This window comes from Pteropus alecto, unplaced genomic scaffold (assembly GCF_000325575.1).
Source record: "Pteropus alecto unplaced genomic scaffold, ASM32557v1 scaffold95, whole genome shotgun sequence".
NCBI lineage: Eukaryota > Metazoa > Chordata > Mammalia > Chiroptera > Pteropodidae > Pteropus > Pteropus alecto.
The window spans coordinates 3,106,462-3,124,039 of NW_006441071.1; the positions used below are offsets into that span (position 1 = coordinate 3,106,462).

At 33.7% G+C, this 17,578-nt stretch overlaps 1 protein-coding gene and 1 pseudogene across 5 annotated transcripts in view; one reads left to right on the plus strand and one right to left on the minus strand.

The window, feature by feature from the left end:
- CNTLN (centlein) overlaps positions 1-17,578 on the minus strand; it is a 255,799-nt gene that overhangs the window by 135,933 nt on the left and 102,288 nt on the right. The window lies entirely within an intron of this gene.
- On the plus strand, positions 3,422-4,259 carry LOC102894010 (annotated as a pseudogene).

The following is a 17,578-nucleotide window of genomic DNA, read 5'->3' on the forward strand; positions in this document are numbered from 1 at the left end:
CTCTGGCCATGTCTACTTATACAATAAATTAAAAATATAAACTAGGTGAGTATAATTAAATCAAGCAATAAATTACAAAGGAATTTTCATTTAAAATAATGCTGTCAAATAAATCAACTTTTCAAAACGAATTTATATACATATAAATTAAAATTTAGTTAAGTGTGAAATAAGATGGTGATATGCATAATTTAAAAGTACTTCACATATAAATATGACACCTTGTCCTAACACACTGAAAAATTATTTTGATGCTGTAACAGTAAGATACCTATAGAAAGTATAAGATTGATATCAAATAAAGTAAAAATCATAAAAAGCAAACCAATTATTAACTCTGGAATCTTATATCCCAACTACAGTATGACAAGGCTTAATAACATTCTAAGCCTAATATAAGGTACTGCAATCTGATCTCCTCCCTGCCAACTGAGAAATTAAAGTACTTTAGTTGATGCCTAATAGCCACTATCAATACTAGATGCTCTGGCAAGAAAACGAAGCTAACTAATCCAGATTTTTTTTTCTCTTTTGCTGCAATCGAAAGTTATACAGAATCAACTCAGCAATGCTAAAACAAAGACAAAAAAAATTTGTTTAGTCCATATGTAATAATTTCATATCACAACTAGATAATCCCTTATAAAAACTGACTCATTATAGCTCCTATCTTACTAGAATTGTGTCAAAGAAAATCTGATCACTGTGGGATAGGCAAAATGGGTATGAAAATGAAACCAGGATATACATTTTTTCATGTGTTCATTCAATAAGCATTTATTGAAATTAAAACATCAATCACTGGAAAAAACAGTGGGGATAAAAGCATAAGACAGCAATCTTCTTGCCTTCAAGGAGCTCATAGTCCAAAGAGGAAATAGACAATGAAAACAATAAAGCTTAATACCTGCTAATGCACAAAGAGGTACACATTCTCAATCTTAAGAAAAGTGCTTCAGGGAAAAGTTCTCAGTAATTATCTTAGAACTGAGTCTATAAGGTTTAGAAAGCATTAACAAGGTAGACAAACTGAAACTATCTGTGATAATATTATATAGAGCTCATTTTCTTAATATGTATATAGTCATGTATATCAATAAATGAAACAAAGAAAAACATAAAAATACAAACAGATAGAACATTTACAAAAGAAAACTAAGTGAAAAGTAAGACTGAAAAACTTCGCTAGTTTCCAGAGATGAAAAACAAAAAGAATGAATTAACAAGGCTATTTTTAAATGGCAATAACACTCGCAAGGTTATGAAAGGTGGGCACTTTTATACGCTGTGCGAAAATAATTTGGCATGATCTTTCTGCAATGTAGCTTTGTTTGCTATATTCAAAAGCCTTAGGTTCATAATCTTTGACATAAGAATTTTACTTTTAAGAGTTCATTCTACAGAAACAACTAGAAATGAGAATGAAGTTACACAAATGTTAATCATAGCATCAAATTCAGAGGAAACAAAAAATATTTGAAATAAGTTTAATGTCCCAGAGTAGAAAAATATTTAGGTAAAAATGATACATTTCTGTTAGATTTTTAGGCAGTCAAAAAAATGTTTTCAAATGTATAATTACATTATGATGAAATGGTAATTGTACAGCAGGATACAAATTTATATACTGTGCAATTCCAATTATGTAAAAAATAGATTCTCTATTCACTTTGCATACACTTTAAACACACACATGACTCTCTTGGATGAAGGCGAGGCCAAGCACTAGGGCTAAGATCTAGTTTCCCTAACGTCAAACTACAGATGTCAGGAAAGAACTCTCGAATAGCGCTCTCTATGCCCAAATACACTGCCTCCCACCACTATCTGCTTTGAATTCACCAGAACTAAGCCCATTATACCTTTTATCTTGATTTATGTGAGATAGAAGCCTAAAAGCTAAATCAGTAAGAAGCTTGAAGACTTAAAGTCAAAGTGACCACATCTGAAAAAGAACAATAATAGCTAAAGGTTTTTAAGAAATTAAATGGAATTCTTTTCTTCACAAACAAAAATCAATTCCACATAGATTAAAGACTCATATGTGGAAGTCAAAACTATAACACTTTAGATAAAAATATAGGAAAATATGAGTTCATGATAAGGTAGGATTTCTTAAACAAAGCAATAAGTGCCAAGTTTAAGAAATAATTAGGGGGATTATTTTATAAACTATATAAATGTGTAACCAATGTATTGTATACTTGAAACTAATAAAATAAAATTTTTAAAAAGAAAAAATATTGAGAAATTCAACTATATTAAAATTAACACTTCATTTTTCAAAAGAGACTTATAGAATAAGTGAGAAGAAAAACCACAGGCAAGAAGATATTTGCAACAATTATAACCAATAGCTGAGACCACTGATTGATCTCTAAACTCATTTCCTCTTTTTGGAAATGGATACTTACTTCCTAATATTTGGGGGCACATATTTCCCAATCTTCTTTGCAATTAGATAGCACATGGCCCAAATACTTAAGTCATGGCCAATACTATGCCAGTGGAAGTGATATATACCACTTCCAAGCCTGATTCATAAAAACTTCCTAAATGTTATTCTCCAGGACCTTATTCCCTTCTTGCTAGCTGGAGTAGAGAAGATTCCAGGATAACTTTGGGAGCCATATTTAAAGCTAGTGGATCCAAAAGATAAAAGGAGCCTAGATCTCTAAATCACCACTTGGAAGTTGAAAATCCAATACTCGTATTGGACAGTTATGTAAATAAAAAATAAATTATTTTAAGCCACAGAGATTTGGGATTTATGTAATACAGAGGCTGACATTATTTTAAATAATATTAAAAAAATGATTAGTATCCAAAATCAAGAATTTCAACAAAAAAGCAAACATTCTAATAAAAAAAAATGGGCAAAAGACATAAACAGGTATTTCACATAACAAAAATAAGATGCTCAAATTCATTAGAAATCAAAGAAATAGAAAATGAAATCAGAATGAGATATCATTTCATCCCTTTTAAGAATGTAACTTCTTAATCTATAATGTTAGACACTCACTTTGGCAAACAATTTGGCATTTCTTGTAAGCCTAAATATTTGCATATTCATGACAGGCAATTTCACTCTTAGCAATATATCCTAGAAAAAGTCTTGCATATGTGTGCCAGGAGACATATACTAGAAAGTTCATAGCAACAGTGTAAAAATTCCTATAGCTAAAAAAAAAAAGTTCATTGGCAAAGAGTAGATCAACAAATTATAGCTTATTCATGCAATAAACTGTTGCACAGAACAGGAAAAGAATTATAGCTACACTGAACAGCAATGAGTAATCTTATAAAAGTAAAGTTAAAATAAAAAAAAAAAAAAACAAGTCCCAGAACACGATATATACGGAAGATATAAGGTATTTTAAGGTTGCAATAAAAGCAATACTAAATAATATATTATTTAAGAAAGCAGTTTTAATAGGCAAGAATTAATAGAAATTAATAAACACAATATCCAAGGGAGTTATTACCTTTAAGTAATAAGGAAGGAAGTAAGATGGGATCATGGAGGATACAGGTAGCATCAAGAGTACTGGCGATAGCCTTTTGTGGGTGGCAGCGAACACAGAGGGAGAGCTATGAAGGCCTCGGGCCCGCTGCGAGAATACAAGGTGGAGAGGTGCTGCCTGCTCACCCTCAAGTACCACACGCCACCCCTCTACCGCGTGCGCATCTTCAAGCCTAACCATGTCACCAAGTCTCGCTTCTGGTACTTTGTGTCTTAGCAGAAGATAATGAAGAAGTCTTCAGGGGAAATTGTCTACTGTGGGCAGGTGTTTGAAAAATACCCCCCGTGGGTGAAGAACTTTGGCATCTGGCTGCACTACGACTCCCTAAGGGGCACCCACAAGATGTATCCAGAATACCGTGACCTTACCACTGCAGGCGCCGTCACTCAGTGCTACTGAGATATAGGGGCCTGGCACCGTGCCCGTGTCCACTCAATCCAGATCATGAAGGTGGAGGAGATTGCAGCCAGCAAGTGCTGCCCACCGGCCATAAAGCAGTTCCATGACTCCAAGATCAAGTTCCCCCTGGCTCACCAGGTCCTTTGTCGCCAGCACAAGCCAAGCTTCACCACAAAGAAGCCCAACACCTTCTTTTAGATGCAGGGACTCCCTGTCCCCTGGTCTGCCCAAATAAACTCCTTGGGAAAAACAAACAAACAAAAAAAGAACTGGCGATAGTTACTGGTGGGTCCACAGACAGTGCATTTTTTCTTTTGTAGATTTCAAATATTTAGTAATAAAAATTTATGAGAAGAAAGTGAGAACGTAAGGGAAAACAGCCTACGGAAAGACAGATATCTGCCACTTAAAAAGGAAGGAATAAAGTATCTGTGAAAAGAAATACAAATAAACAAGCCTGTGATCAAAATCCAAAACTCCAATCTGAGGTCAGCTGTTAGCCACATGGAGTGTATCTCCTTCACAGACAAATACAGTAATTTTAAGACTTAGGTTTCTCTCTGTCCTCTACTGCAAGACATTCCTCCAAGGCAAGAAATGGTACCTCTGCATGAAAAAGATAAACAAGCACTCTGAAATAAGTATAGGCAGTCATTCAGAATTCAGCTAGTTAAGAGCAGGGTGCTAAGAAATCAAAGGTCACAGGTTTCAATCCCATATGAACCAATTAGTTTTGCCCTTTTCTATGGCAAAGACTGTCAGCTCACCAATAATTCTGATTATAAGTGAGATCAGGAAAAAGAGAAGATAAATCACCACCAATACAAGAAAAAAAAACCTGAATTTATTAACATGACCTAAGAAGTTTTTTAGATAATATTATTAAAAGCTAACTAAATGCCCATAATGCATGTAATCTTCATAAAACTATAATGGGGTAGGAACTATTATAATACTCACTTTACAAATGATGAAACTGAAACTTAACTTCTCTCAAGTTAAGTAACTTGTTCAAGGTAACAGATAAGGGTATCAAATTCCAGAATTTATGTTATCTATTACTCTGTAAATATCCACCCCTACCCCACCAAGAATCATGCACAGAGAAGTCCTGATATAGACTTCTAAAGTGGAAGAAAGAATAAAATCTTCATACCATTTCCCCTCAACTGTATAATCCACTTGTCTTCTTAGTCTCTTATTAATCAAAGGGTGATCCCTGGACCAGCAATAATAGTATCATTTGAGAACATAAAAGATATGCAGAATCTCAGACTCCAGTCCAACCTACCTACTGAATCAGAATCTGTTTTTTAACAACCTCCCATTCCAGGTAACTTGGATGCATATTAAAATCTAAGAAGCACTTAACCAGGCTATTCTCAATATCCAGGATGTACCACACACTTTCTCACCTCTAGGCCTATGCTAATTAACTTCCAAAAAGAAGCTACGCATTCCTAAATAATTTTCAAATTGAGGTATTTCGCCTTCTCTGAAAGCTTTGGCAACCCCCCTCCTCTCCACGCACATGCTTCCTGCAAAGCTTCTCTCCACAAAGCTCATACTTTTTTCATACTTCCATTATAGCATATTCTACAATAATTATTTTCCTCTCTGCACACCCATCTACACAGTGGGAATTTAATATTGACTATATAACTTAATAATACATGAATAAATGAATGGATGGATGGATGAAAGAACTGATGGATGAAAAGGTGAGTCTAGTTAGACTGAATCCTGAAGAAGAGTTATAATATTGACATAATAAAAATGTATTACTAATTGGTGGAAATCTTGAGTCATCCATTTCTCTCAATTCCTTTTACTATTTTTCTAATTCAAAACTTCCAATTCTCTCTATATAACTTCAGTGTCCTCCTTCTTCCTGTAAGGAGAAATGCTAGGTACTCTTTCTTGTCTCAGAAAATAGCAAATCCATTCATCCAGGTAGTTAGGCCTGGAAATCCTGGATTCATTTTTAATTCTTCCCTTATTCTCATACTTCGCATCTAGGCCATCTTCAAACCTGTGGGCACTACCTTTGAATGATTTCCAAAATCAAACTATGTCTCACAACCAAATATAAGCACCCATTGAGTTTCACTTGGACTATTAAACTTGTCTCCCTGCTCCCATCTTTGCCTTCCTACAGTCTCGTCTTAGCATTGCAACCAGAATGATCATTTTAAAACATTAAGTAAGATCTTATCACCTTCTGATTAAAACACACTAGGTTCCATGTAATTCTTCTAATTAAAACACACCAAGGGTTTTCCATCTTAGAGTAAAGCCTATGTTCTTATGGTGATTTAACAAGGCCCTAGGAGAGCTGACCCTTCATCTGCCTCTCTGAGGTCACTATCATTCTTCTCCCCGTAGCTCTCTTGGATCTACCCCATTGGTCTCCTTGCTAAAAATCCTGCTTCATGACCTTTGCCCTTGTCGATCCTTCTGCTGGTATTGGTCTTCTCTTACATACCTAAATGGTTTGCTTCCAGTTTTCTTCTTAAATGTCACTTGATCAGAGTAGCTTTTTCTCACCACCATACATTAAATAGCACCACCATTCTCTATTACGCTCTGTCTCACACTGCATTACTTTTCTTCGCAACACTTATTTATTAACACTTACTGATGGTGACTCTCTGACTTGAATGTATGCTCTTTGAGTGCAAAGACCTTGTCTTGTTCCCTGAAGATATTCCATCACCAAGAACAGTCCCTAACACATGGCAGAATATCAATAACTATTTGTAAAATAAGTTTAGATATATCAATAGTTTTATTAATAGTATGATTACCGTATTTTGCTATGAAATTTTAAAGAGAATGTCCTTAATACATAAAAAACCAACTTTCAATTCAAAATTCCTATCTTTGAATATCTATACCAGTATTCCACATAAGAGAAGAGCCATTATTTAGTCAGTCTGTAAAATGTATATATTTTAAGGTCATCTCACTAGCTATGCCAAAATTCAGGGAAACATGCTTAATAATATCTAACTAATATTCATTCATCTCATTTTCAAAGTCAAGTTACATATGATTGGGGTAGAAAATTATTTTGAGTTTTTTCTTTCATTGCCTCAGCCTGAAATTCCTCAGTTGAATATAAATACTAAAATGATCAGACCTGAAAACATTTACTTGACAGCTGTATCTAGTATGTCATATGCCATTCTTGCACTTAATATTTACGAAAAACATATAACTACATTTTATATATTTATGCATATATTTATTATAATTAACAATCTCTGTCTTAACTATCCCATAATGAATCTAATGATCAAACTCAAGAGAACAGCAAACGGCACTCTATAATTAAATCAATACAGATTTAGAAAAGACAAGGTAGATTTTGAGAAAAGTCAACCATCTGACAGGCTCAAAGGGCACATATAATTCCTAGAAACAAATACTTCACATTTCAAACTGTGCCACAGAGGAGGAGGAACATACTCAGCTAAACTGTGGGAGAAATATGGCTAAGCAAAATATACATATAAATTCCAAGCTGAAAGACAAATGCTTTTCATGGCTTAAGTACTTTCCTTCTCCTTGAAACTAATACTCCAGCAGAGTAACCTGGTTAATACTATGAGTAACTTAGTACACAAAAATGCATTTGTTAAAAAGAAGCAACAATTCTGGTGAAAAAAAAAAAAAAAAAGGCAACACAGGAGAACCTAGCTTCCCTGTCTCCCACAGAGATTAACAAGTTGACAGCTCTCTGTGAACAAAAGAACTCTGAGACACCACTAGAGTACATTTCATAAGTATCAGCAAAAACAACAAAAAAAACTAAGAAAAAAGAAGGAAGATAACTTTATTTTGCCCACATCATCCCATCCCCTAAGTTGGCATTTTTCAGCACCAAGAAGGAACTTTCCAGCTAGAAAGAGTTCCCCTCACCAGGAAAGAAAAAGCAAGGTGAACAACCAACTTCTATAGCCTCTGAGAGCACTACACAGAGATCCTGCTTCAGTTTCACCCTACCCAGACCAGCAAAGCTGAGACATATAGAGCCATCTAGGAACAAGAAAGAAAAGTGGAAGCTATTATTAGCAGACAGGCAACAGGAGTGATGGATAGTTCACAGAGCCCTGCTCTGCAGACAGACTCATCAACGTTCACCACTGATAAAGCCAATGTCTCCCATATCCATCAAGGACCCCTGCAGATCTCACCAGGTTTCACCCCACAGGGTTCCACATTAGTTGATATCAGCAGCCTGAGTCCCTCCATCTGCACCACCATCCCCTTCCTACTGAAACCCAGGAACTATGCCAGTGACATCCAAGGTCTCTGTGGCTATATAAGACGCCAGCTGCCTTAGTCCCTCTTTGCCCACATCGGATCCCAGGAGCCACATCTACCGCCAGATAGGGTTTCTGTAGCTGTGTGAGTACAAGTCATCAGTACAGTGGGTGCCATCTTTGCACTTTTCCTCTATCCTACTCCAGGTCACCAGTCTCCCTGAAAGGAGACTGCAGACATGTCAGGCACCCCAGGTTTTGTGGCTGCAGGCCAGGGGACACACCCTTTGATCACATGGCTCTGATGGTCAGCAAGGCTTTCATTCACAAGTCCAATAGGACTGCAGCAAAGAAAACCAATTTTCAACCCACTATTCCCCCAGGGCTCAGCACTGAGGCAGCAGTCAGAAACACCCAACTCCCAGTTTTTCCCTGAAAGAGGTTTATTTGCATATCTTAAGAGATGCTGTCTTAGAGTCATGCTTTTAATTTAACACACAGTTCTCTTCAGAGACCAGGAAGCCTGTGAGCGTCATCTCAGCACTCTCCCTCTACTTTACTCTAGGTCAGTGATATATCCCCAGAAGGAGCTATACACATATCTGGTACTCTGGGTTTTGTGATTGTCACCCAGAGGACACATCAGGTGATAGCCTGGTTCTGGTGGCCTGTGGGGCTTGTGTTTATGGGTCAATGAACTGTAGCGAAAAATGAAACAGTTCTTAATTGGCTATCTTTCCAGGGCTCAGTGCAAAGGGAGCAGAAAAAAATGCCCACCTACCAATCTTTCCCTGAAAGAGGTCTATTTGCATACTTTAAAAGCTGCTATCTGAGGGATCAGCTTCCAATCAGCCTGCATTTAAACGCTGACTAAGATCTCCGCTATGGCAGATGGACAGATCTTAGCACACCCTCAACTACTGGAGCCACAAATAACAAAGAAGTTTGCCTAGACAATCACAAAAGTTTAAGAGAAAATCAGGAGCTAGTGCATGGCTGAATGGTAACTTCCATCTCGTACGTGATACCACCCTACAACTCTGGGAGAGGTGTCTGTTTTATCTAAATGCATGGAAACTAACACAGAGAGTCGAGAAAAGTAAAAAAACAAAGAAATATAGTCCAAAAAAAGACAAGTTAAAACCCCAGAACAGACCTTAATTAAAGGGGTTAAATGATTTATCTGATGAAGAATTCAAAATAATGGCCATAAAGATGCTTACTAACATAAGAACAAAGCATAAACAAAGTGGGAATTTTAACAAAGAAATGGAAAATAGTAAAAAGTACCAAACAAAAATCACAGATGGAAGAACACAATAATTGAAGTGAAAAACACACTAGAGGGGTTCAACAGCAGACTACATGAAGAAAAATAAAAAATAAGTGAACTCATAGGCAGGGCAGTGGAGTTGATCCAATCAGAGGAGCAAAAGGAAAAAAATGAAAAAGAGAAAAGATAGCTTAAGAGACTTATAAAATCTCTTAAGTTATCCAAATCCACATTACAGTGTTTCCAGAAGGAGAAAGAGGAAAGAAAAGAACAGAAAGCTTATTTCAAGAAATAATGACTGAAAACTTAACTAACCTAGGGAAGGAAATAGACATCTAGATCCAGCAAGCCCAGAGAGTTCCAAATTAGATAATTGCAAAAAGAGTCACACCAAGATACATTATAATTAAATACTGAAAAGTTAAAAACAAGGAATCTTAAAAGTAGCAGTAGAAAAATAACTTGTTATATATAAGGGAAAAAACATTAGACCATCAGCAGATTTTTCAGCAGAAACTTTTCAGGCCAGAAGGGAGTGACATGATTTTTGAAAGTGGTGAGTGAAAAAGTGCCAACCAAGAATACTCTACCTAGAAACGTTGTCAATTTATATATGGTCAATTAATTATAACAAAGGAACCAAAACATACAATGGGGTAAGGACAGTATCTTCAGTAAATGGTGTTGGAAAAACTGGACAGCCACATGTAAAAGAAAGTAAACCATTATCTTCTACCATACATAAAAATCAACTCAAAATGGATTAAAGATTTAAAGATAGTACTTGAAACTACAAATCTCCTAGAACATAGATGATAAATCTTTGATATCAGTCTATGCAACAATTTTTTGGATTTGACACCAAAAGAAAGGTGACAAAAGCAAAAATAAACAAGTGAGACTATATTGAACTAAAAAGTTTCTGAACAGCAAATGAAATCATCAACAAAATGAAAAGGCAACCTATAGAATAGGAGAAAATATGTGCAAATCATATATGTGACAAGATGTTAATATCTAAAAATACATAAAGAACTCATACAACTCAATAGCCAAAATAAAAAATCTGATTTAAAAAAAGAGCAGATTTGGAAGAGACATTTTTCCAAAGAAGACATACAGATGGCCAACATGAAAAGGTATACAAAAAGGCACTCAACATCACTAATCATTAGGAAAATGAAAATCAAAACCACATGAGAGATCACATCACACCTGTTAGAATGGCTATTATCAAAAAGACAAGAAATAACAAATGATGGTGGAGATATGGAGAAAAGAGAGCCCTTGTGCACTGCTGGTGAGAATGTAAATTAGTAAAGTTATTATAGAAAAGAGTACAGAGGTAAAAACAGAACTACCATACAATCCAGCAATTACACTCCTGGGTATATATCTGAAGGAAATGAAATCACTATCTCAAAAAGACATCTATAATTTCATGTTTATTGCAGCATTATTTATAACAGTCAATACATCGATACAATCTAATTGTCCAATGACAATAAATGGATAAAGAAAATGTGGTATATGCACACATACACAACAGAATATTATTCAATCACATGAAAGAAGGAAATCCTGCCATTTGCCACAACATGGATGGACCTTGAGGGCATTACGCTAAGTGAAATAAGTCAGAGAAAGATGAACACTGAATGAGATCACTTATATGTGGAATCTAAGGGAAAAAAAAAAACACAAAGAAACAGAGAACAGATTGTTGGGTGCAGGAACTGGGTGGTGGGGGCTTGGGGGAAACAAGTAAAAGTGGTTAAATGATACAGATTTCCAGTTATAAGATCATTAAAGTTCTGCAGATGTTAACATACAGCATGGTGAATACAGTTAAAAATACTATATTGCATCTTTAAAATTGCTAAGAGTGAATCTTAAAAGTTCTCATCAAAAAAAAAATTGTGACTATGTGAGATAATGCATTTTAACTTATTGCGTGGTAATCATTTTTTGAAATAGATACATATGTGAAATCATTACGTTGTACATCTTAAACTAATATAGTTTTATACGTTAATTATATCTCAATAAAACTGGGAGAAAATTTTAAATAAAATAAATAAATCAGATCAAATAGACTTAAAAGAAAAACTCTCACTATAGAGGACATTTCATAATGATAAAAGAGTGAATTCCTTAAGAAGATATAATTATAGATATATATGCACCTAAGCAGAGCTCCAAAATATGTTAAGCAAAAATATACAAAATTGAAGACAGAAATAGATAAACAAAAATAGAACAATTAGACAAAAATCGGCAAGGATATAAAAGATTCAAAAATCACTACAAGCGGATTACACCTAACACATTTAGAATACTCCACCCAGTAAAAGTAGAATACGTATTCTACACAAGCATTTAGTAGATGAGCACAACATCAGATTACCCACAACAGAAAGGAGAATGAGTAAACTGAAGAAAACATCAAGGTTGAAGCAAAAAGAAAAAAACCTTTGAAAATATAAAAGAGACAAAAGATATATGGAACATGCTTCAAAGGACTAATATGTGTGTAACTGAAATATCCCAAGGATAGGAGAGAAAAAATGTACAGAAGCATATTTGAAGAGATTTTTAGCAAGAAATTTTTCAAGAATAAAGAAAACCATAAAGCCACAGCTGGAAAAAAACCTTTATAAACTCAAAAACACAAATTAACAGAAACACCACTACACTTAAACAAATCATATAAAAAACTGCTGAAAACCAAAAATAAAGAGAAAATATAAAAATTAATCAGAGAAAGGGTACATTACCTTCAAAAGAGCAAGGAAAAGAAAGATGACTTCACAATTCAAAATGGAGAAGACAATGTATATAATCTTTAAAAGATGACAGAAAATAATTACCAATCTGTAATTCTAACCACTTGGAAAATACTACTCAGAAATGAAGGCAAAAAGACATTCTCCAGTAAATATAAACTGAGGGAATCCATTGTGAGCAGACTCTCACTAAAAGAAATACTAAAAGAGTAATTAATGCAAAAGGCAAAAGATCTTAAGGGAAACACAGAATTCCAGAAAAGAGCACTCAGAAAAGTAAAATTTCTCAATGAATATTCTTTTTTAATAACATTAACGATAACGTCTTATAGGGTAAAAACAAAGGTAGGATTAATATGTAAGGCAATAGCAAAAACGGGTGAGGAGACTAAGGAGTTAGAGTGTTAAGTTCCTTGCATTGTTTAGAAATGATAAAAAGTAAAATCACACTTTAAAAAGTCAAAGGCTGGGAAGTTCCACTTACAATAGTAGCTGAGTAGATCCTATCAGATTAAGCCTCCTGCATGTAACTATTTAAACTCTTAGTAAAATATGAACTCAGCTAGGTGAAGGTAACAAAATGATCAAGTGCAAAAAGAATCCGAACAAGAATTGATACTTAGAAAACAAAACAATATTAAATAAGTCTCCCATATTTATAGATTTTTACCTGACAGAGGCCCATAACAGACACAATTGAGGAGGATAAAATTCACAGAAATTTGCAGTCTAACTGGCTTGAAGAACAAAGTTCATGTCTCTCACTGCAGCTAGAAAGAGGGAAAATTCTAGAAAGGTGAGAGCCAAAACTATGACTGACAACTGAAGTATACATGCATTAGGCAAACCTCCAAGCAATATAGATAAGGTTAAAAGAACTTAAAAGCAATTTCAGTGTACTCACCAGAAGGGAAACAGGGCTTGAAGTTCAAGTCTAACCTAGTTAAATTGTGACGAAAGGAAAGAAAGGCAGGCAGGCAGGAAGGAAGGAAGGAAGGAAGACTTCAGCACTTACATGAGTAATACAACAAAAACAGTCTCTCTAAAATATGTTACTATGTACACTATGTAATCCCAATTTATTAGACTTAGAGGAAACTTTAATATATGACCCATATTCAAGAGCAAAGGAAAACCACTAGTCATCAAAACCCAAGAAGACGCAATGATTTTAAGGATCTATTTTAACTATTGTAACAGTTATTATAACTTAATAACACTCTAACTCCTTAGCTCCTCACTTGTTTTTACTATTGTCTTACATATTAATCCTATCTGTTTTTACCCTATAAGACATTATCATTAATGTTATTAAAAAAGAATATTCATCGAGAAATTTTACTCTTCTGAGTAAATGTAATGATTTTAAGGATCTATTTTAACTATTATAATAAGAATCTAAAGAAAAATATGTTGCAAGGTATGAACAACATACAATATTTGAAGAATATTCACAGAAAGAAACTTAAGAGCAAATTGGAGATAACAGAAGTGTCAGTTAACTTGAATAAAAATTAATAGAAATTATCAAACCTGAAGAACATAAAAGATTGAAGAAATCTTTTAATCTTTGAGACAACACTGAAAAGTCTAATATAAATGAAATAGAATCTCAAAAGGAGAAAAAGAGAGAAGTGTCAGAAAAATGTTGAGGAAATGTCAAAATATTTCCCAAATTGGTTAATATATATATGTGTATATATATACATATATTACAAAAATAAAGACGCTCATCAAACTGCAAAAAGGACGCCTACAATTAAAACTATACTTGGGAACATCATAGTTAAAATTCTTAAAACCAAAGGTAAAATAATAGGGGGAGGGGAGAAATCCAGACAAAACTGGCATATTTAAGTTAACAATGAAACAAATTCCAGCTGACTTATCAGAAACAGTGGAGTTCAGAAGGAAGAAAAGTGAAATTTTAAAATTGTTTTTAAAAATTTACAGTCTATTAACCCAAAGGAAGGAAGGAAAAGAGAGACAGAGGAACAAAAAATGGGACAAACAGAAAACAAACAGTAAGATGATACACCTAAAGCCAACTGAATTAAATTTAAATGGATCAATAATGCAATGAGAAGGAAGAAATTGTCACAATGAATAAAAACACAGGACCTAAATATGTACACCTAAAATTAAAAATACTTATAGGTGAAAATTAAAAGGATGGGTAAAGGTATATATGCAAAATGTAACCATTAAAGACACTAATTGGTCTACCGCCATGCTATCCTGCACAAGCCCATCCCGTCTGATTTCAGAAGCTAAGCAGGGTCGGGCCTGGTTAATACGTGGATGGGAGACCACCTAGGAAGACCAGGTGCCGCAGGCGTAAAAAATTAAAAAAAAAAAAAATAAGAGATTATAAACTGACAAGGTCCTTGCAATCTGTGAGGCCAACCAAGGATTACCTCACCTAGAAAAATAAATGAATAAATAAATAATAAAATAAAGACACTAATTGGCTATATTAATATCATAAAATTGGACTTCAAGTCAACAGAATATTACTATTATTAATAAAGACATTTTATAATGACAAAGTTTGATTAATCAGAAAGACATGACAATTATCAATATGTATGCCACTAATAAAATAGTTTTATAGTACATGAAGCAAAAATTGCTAAAAATAAAGGAAAAAACAGAAAAATCTATAATCATACTGGGAGATTTTAACATCTGTCTGATAGAAAAACTGATTTAAAAAACTAAACACAAAATCATTAAAGACAAAAGATCTGAACACTGTTAACCACAATGACATAATTAATATTGATATTTAAGGAACATTTGACCCAATAGGTGCATAATACAAATTATTTTCAGGTACACATACTACATTTACCAAAACCACAAGCTGGGCTACTCTGACCACAATAAAAGTATATTAGAAGTGAATTTGCAAACAATGTCTCTAATAAGGGCCTAATATCCAAAATATATAAAGAACTCATACAACTCAAGAACAAAAAACAAACAATCTAATTTAACAATGAGCAGAGGACTTGAAGAGACCCTTCTCCCAAGAGAAGTAGCCAGTAGACATATGAAAAGATGCTCAGCTTCACTAGCTATTAAAGAAATGCAAATCAAAACCACAATAAGATAGCATATCACACTTGTTAGAATAGCTATTATCAACAGGACAAGTAATAATAAAGTGTTGGAGATGTTGTGAGGAAGAAGGAACAGCCACTATGAAAAACAGTATGGATATTCCTCAAAAAAATTAAGAAAAGGAATACCCATATGACCCAGCAATCTCTCTTCTGAGTATCTACCCAAAATATTTGAAAACATTTATTCGTAAAGATATGTGCCCCGATGTTTATTGCAGCATTATTCACAGTGGCTAAGACATGGAAACAACAAAAGTGCCCTTCCACAGATGACTGAACAAAGAAGATGTGGTACATATATACAATGGAATACTAATCAGCCATAAGAAAAGAGAAAATACTGCCATCTGCGATGACTTGGGTAGATCTTGAGATTATCACGCTAAGTGAAATAAGTCATACAGAAAAGGTTGATAACCATATGATTTCACTTATATGTGGGATATAAAGCTGAAAGCAACAAACAAACAAGAGAAACAAAAATTCATAGACACAGATAACAGTTTAGAGGTTACCAGAGAAAAAGGGGAAAGATATACATACATATAACATATTATTAAATTGTACACTAGAAACTTATACAATTTTATTAACCAATGTCATCACAATAAATTTAATAAAAAGGCAAATATTGTAAAAAATATTAAAAAATAATATAGAGGTAAAAACCCCAAATATTTCAAAAGTAAACAACACACTTCCAAATAACCAAAGAAGCAAAATAAAAATTACAAAGGAAATTAGAAATATTTCTAACTGAATGCTTATTTGTAAAATTAACAAGCTAATACAAACATTTCTATAGCAATGGAACATAGATATACAAAGCATTTTTGAAAGAAAATAAAGTGACTTACACTACCCTCAGTTCAAGTTACTATCAAGTGACATATATGAGTGGCTATTTTTCAGGCCCTTATCTGTTCTACTGATTATTTTGTAATTATTATGCCAATACCACACTACCTTAATTTTTTTTAGCTTGACAAATATGTCTCAAAATCAGGTAGTTTAAGTCCTCCAAAACTTTTTTTAATGAAACTTGATTTTGCTCTTTGAGGTCCCTTGCATATCCCCATAAATTTCAGAACTGGCTTATATTTTTCTAAAAGAAACCATACCCAGCCTCCTAAAATTTTAATTGAGATTACATAATAGATCAATTTGATGAGACAACATCATTAACAATACTGCATCTTCTGATTCATGAATTTGGCATAACTGTCCATTTATGTATGTCTTTTAATTTCACTCTGCTATATTTTGTATTTTTCAGTGTATAGATCTGGTGCGTATTTTTTCAAATTTATCCTTAATTATTTCATAGGCTGAGATGTTATTATAAAGAGTACTCTTTTTAAATTTAAATTTCTAATTATTTGTTACAAGTATTTAGAAATACAACTGACTTTTGTAAATTGATGTTGTATCTTGCAACACTGCTAAATTTACTTAACTATTTCTAGGAGCTTTATCATAGATTCAGTAAAGTTTTACTTCCCTGTTTCTAATTGGTATGATTTTGTTTCTTGCCTTATTGTACTAGTTAGATCTCCAGTATGGTACTGAATAGAAGTGACCTGTTCCTTATGTAAGAAGGAAGGCTTTCGGTGTTTATTATTAAGCAAAAATTAATATATCTTACACAAATTCTCCTAGTTAAGTGAAAAAGAGAGAATTTTTCAATTTGTATTAGGATACCAGCATCACTTTGACATCAAAATCAAACAGGAAACATTCAAGAAAGGAAAACTACAGCCCAAAATCCCTCACCAATATAGATGTAAAAATCCTAACCAAAATATTAGCAAACTGAATTCAGCAATATATGAAAATAATAAAACATTACAATGAAGTTAGATTTATTTCAGGAATGCAAAATTGAATTGATAATTGAAAATTAATCAGTGTAATTCATCATGTTAACAGAATAGATGAGAAAATCCTTAGTATAATCTTAAAAGATGCTTTATATATACCTAAAACTTGTTCACAAAAACCTTTCATCAAACTGCAAATAGATGGGACCTTCCTTAATGTGATAAAGAATAACTACCAAACACACACACACACACACACACACACACACACACACACACACACACACACACACACAAGAGAGCAAAACAGTGTTTAAAGGTAAAATACTGGAAGGTTCAAAAATAAGCAAGACAAATAGATGACAGAAGCCAAACTG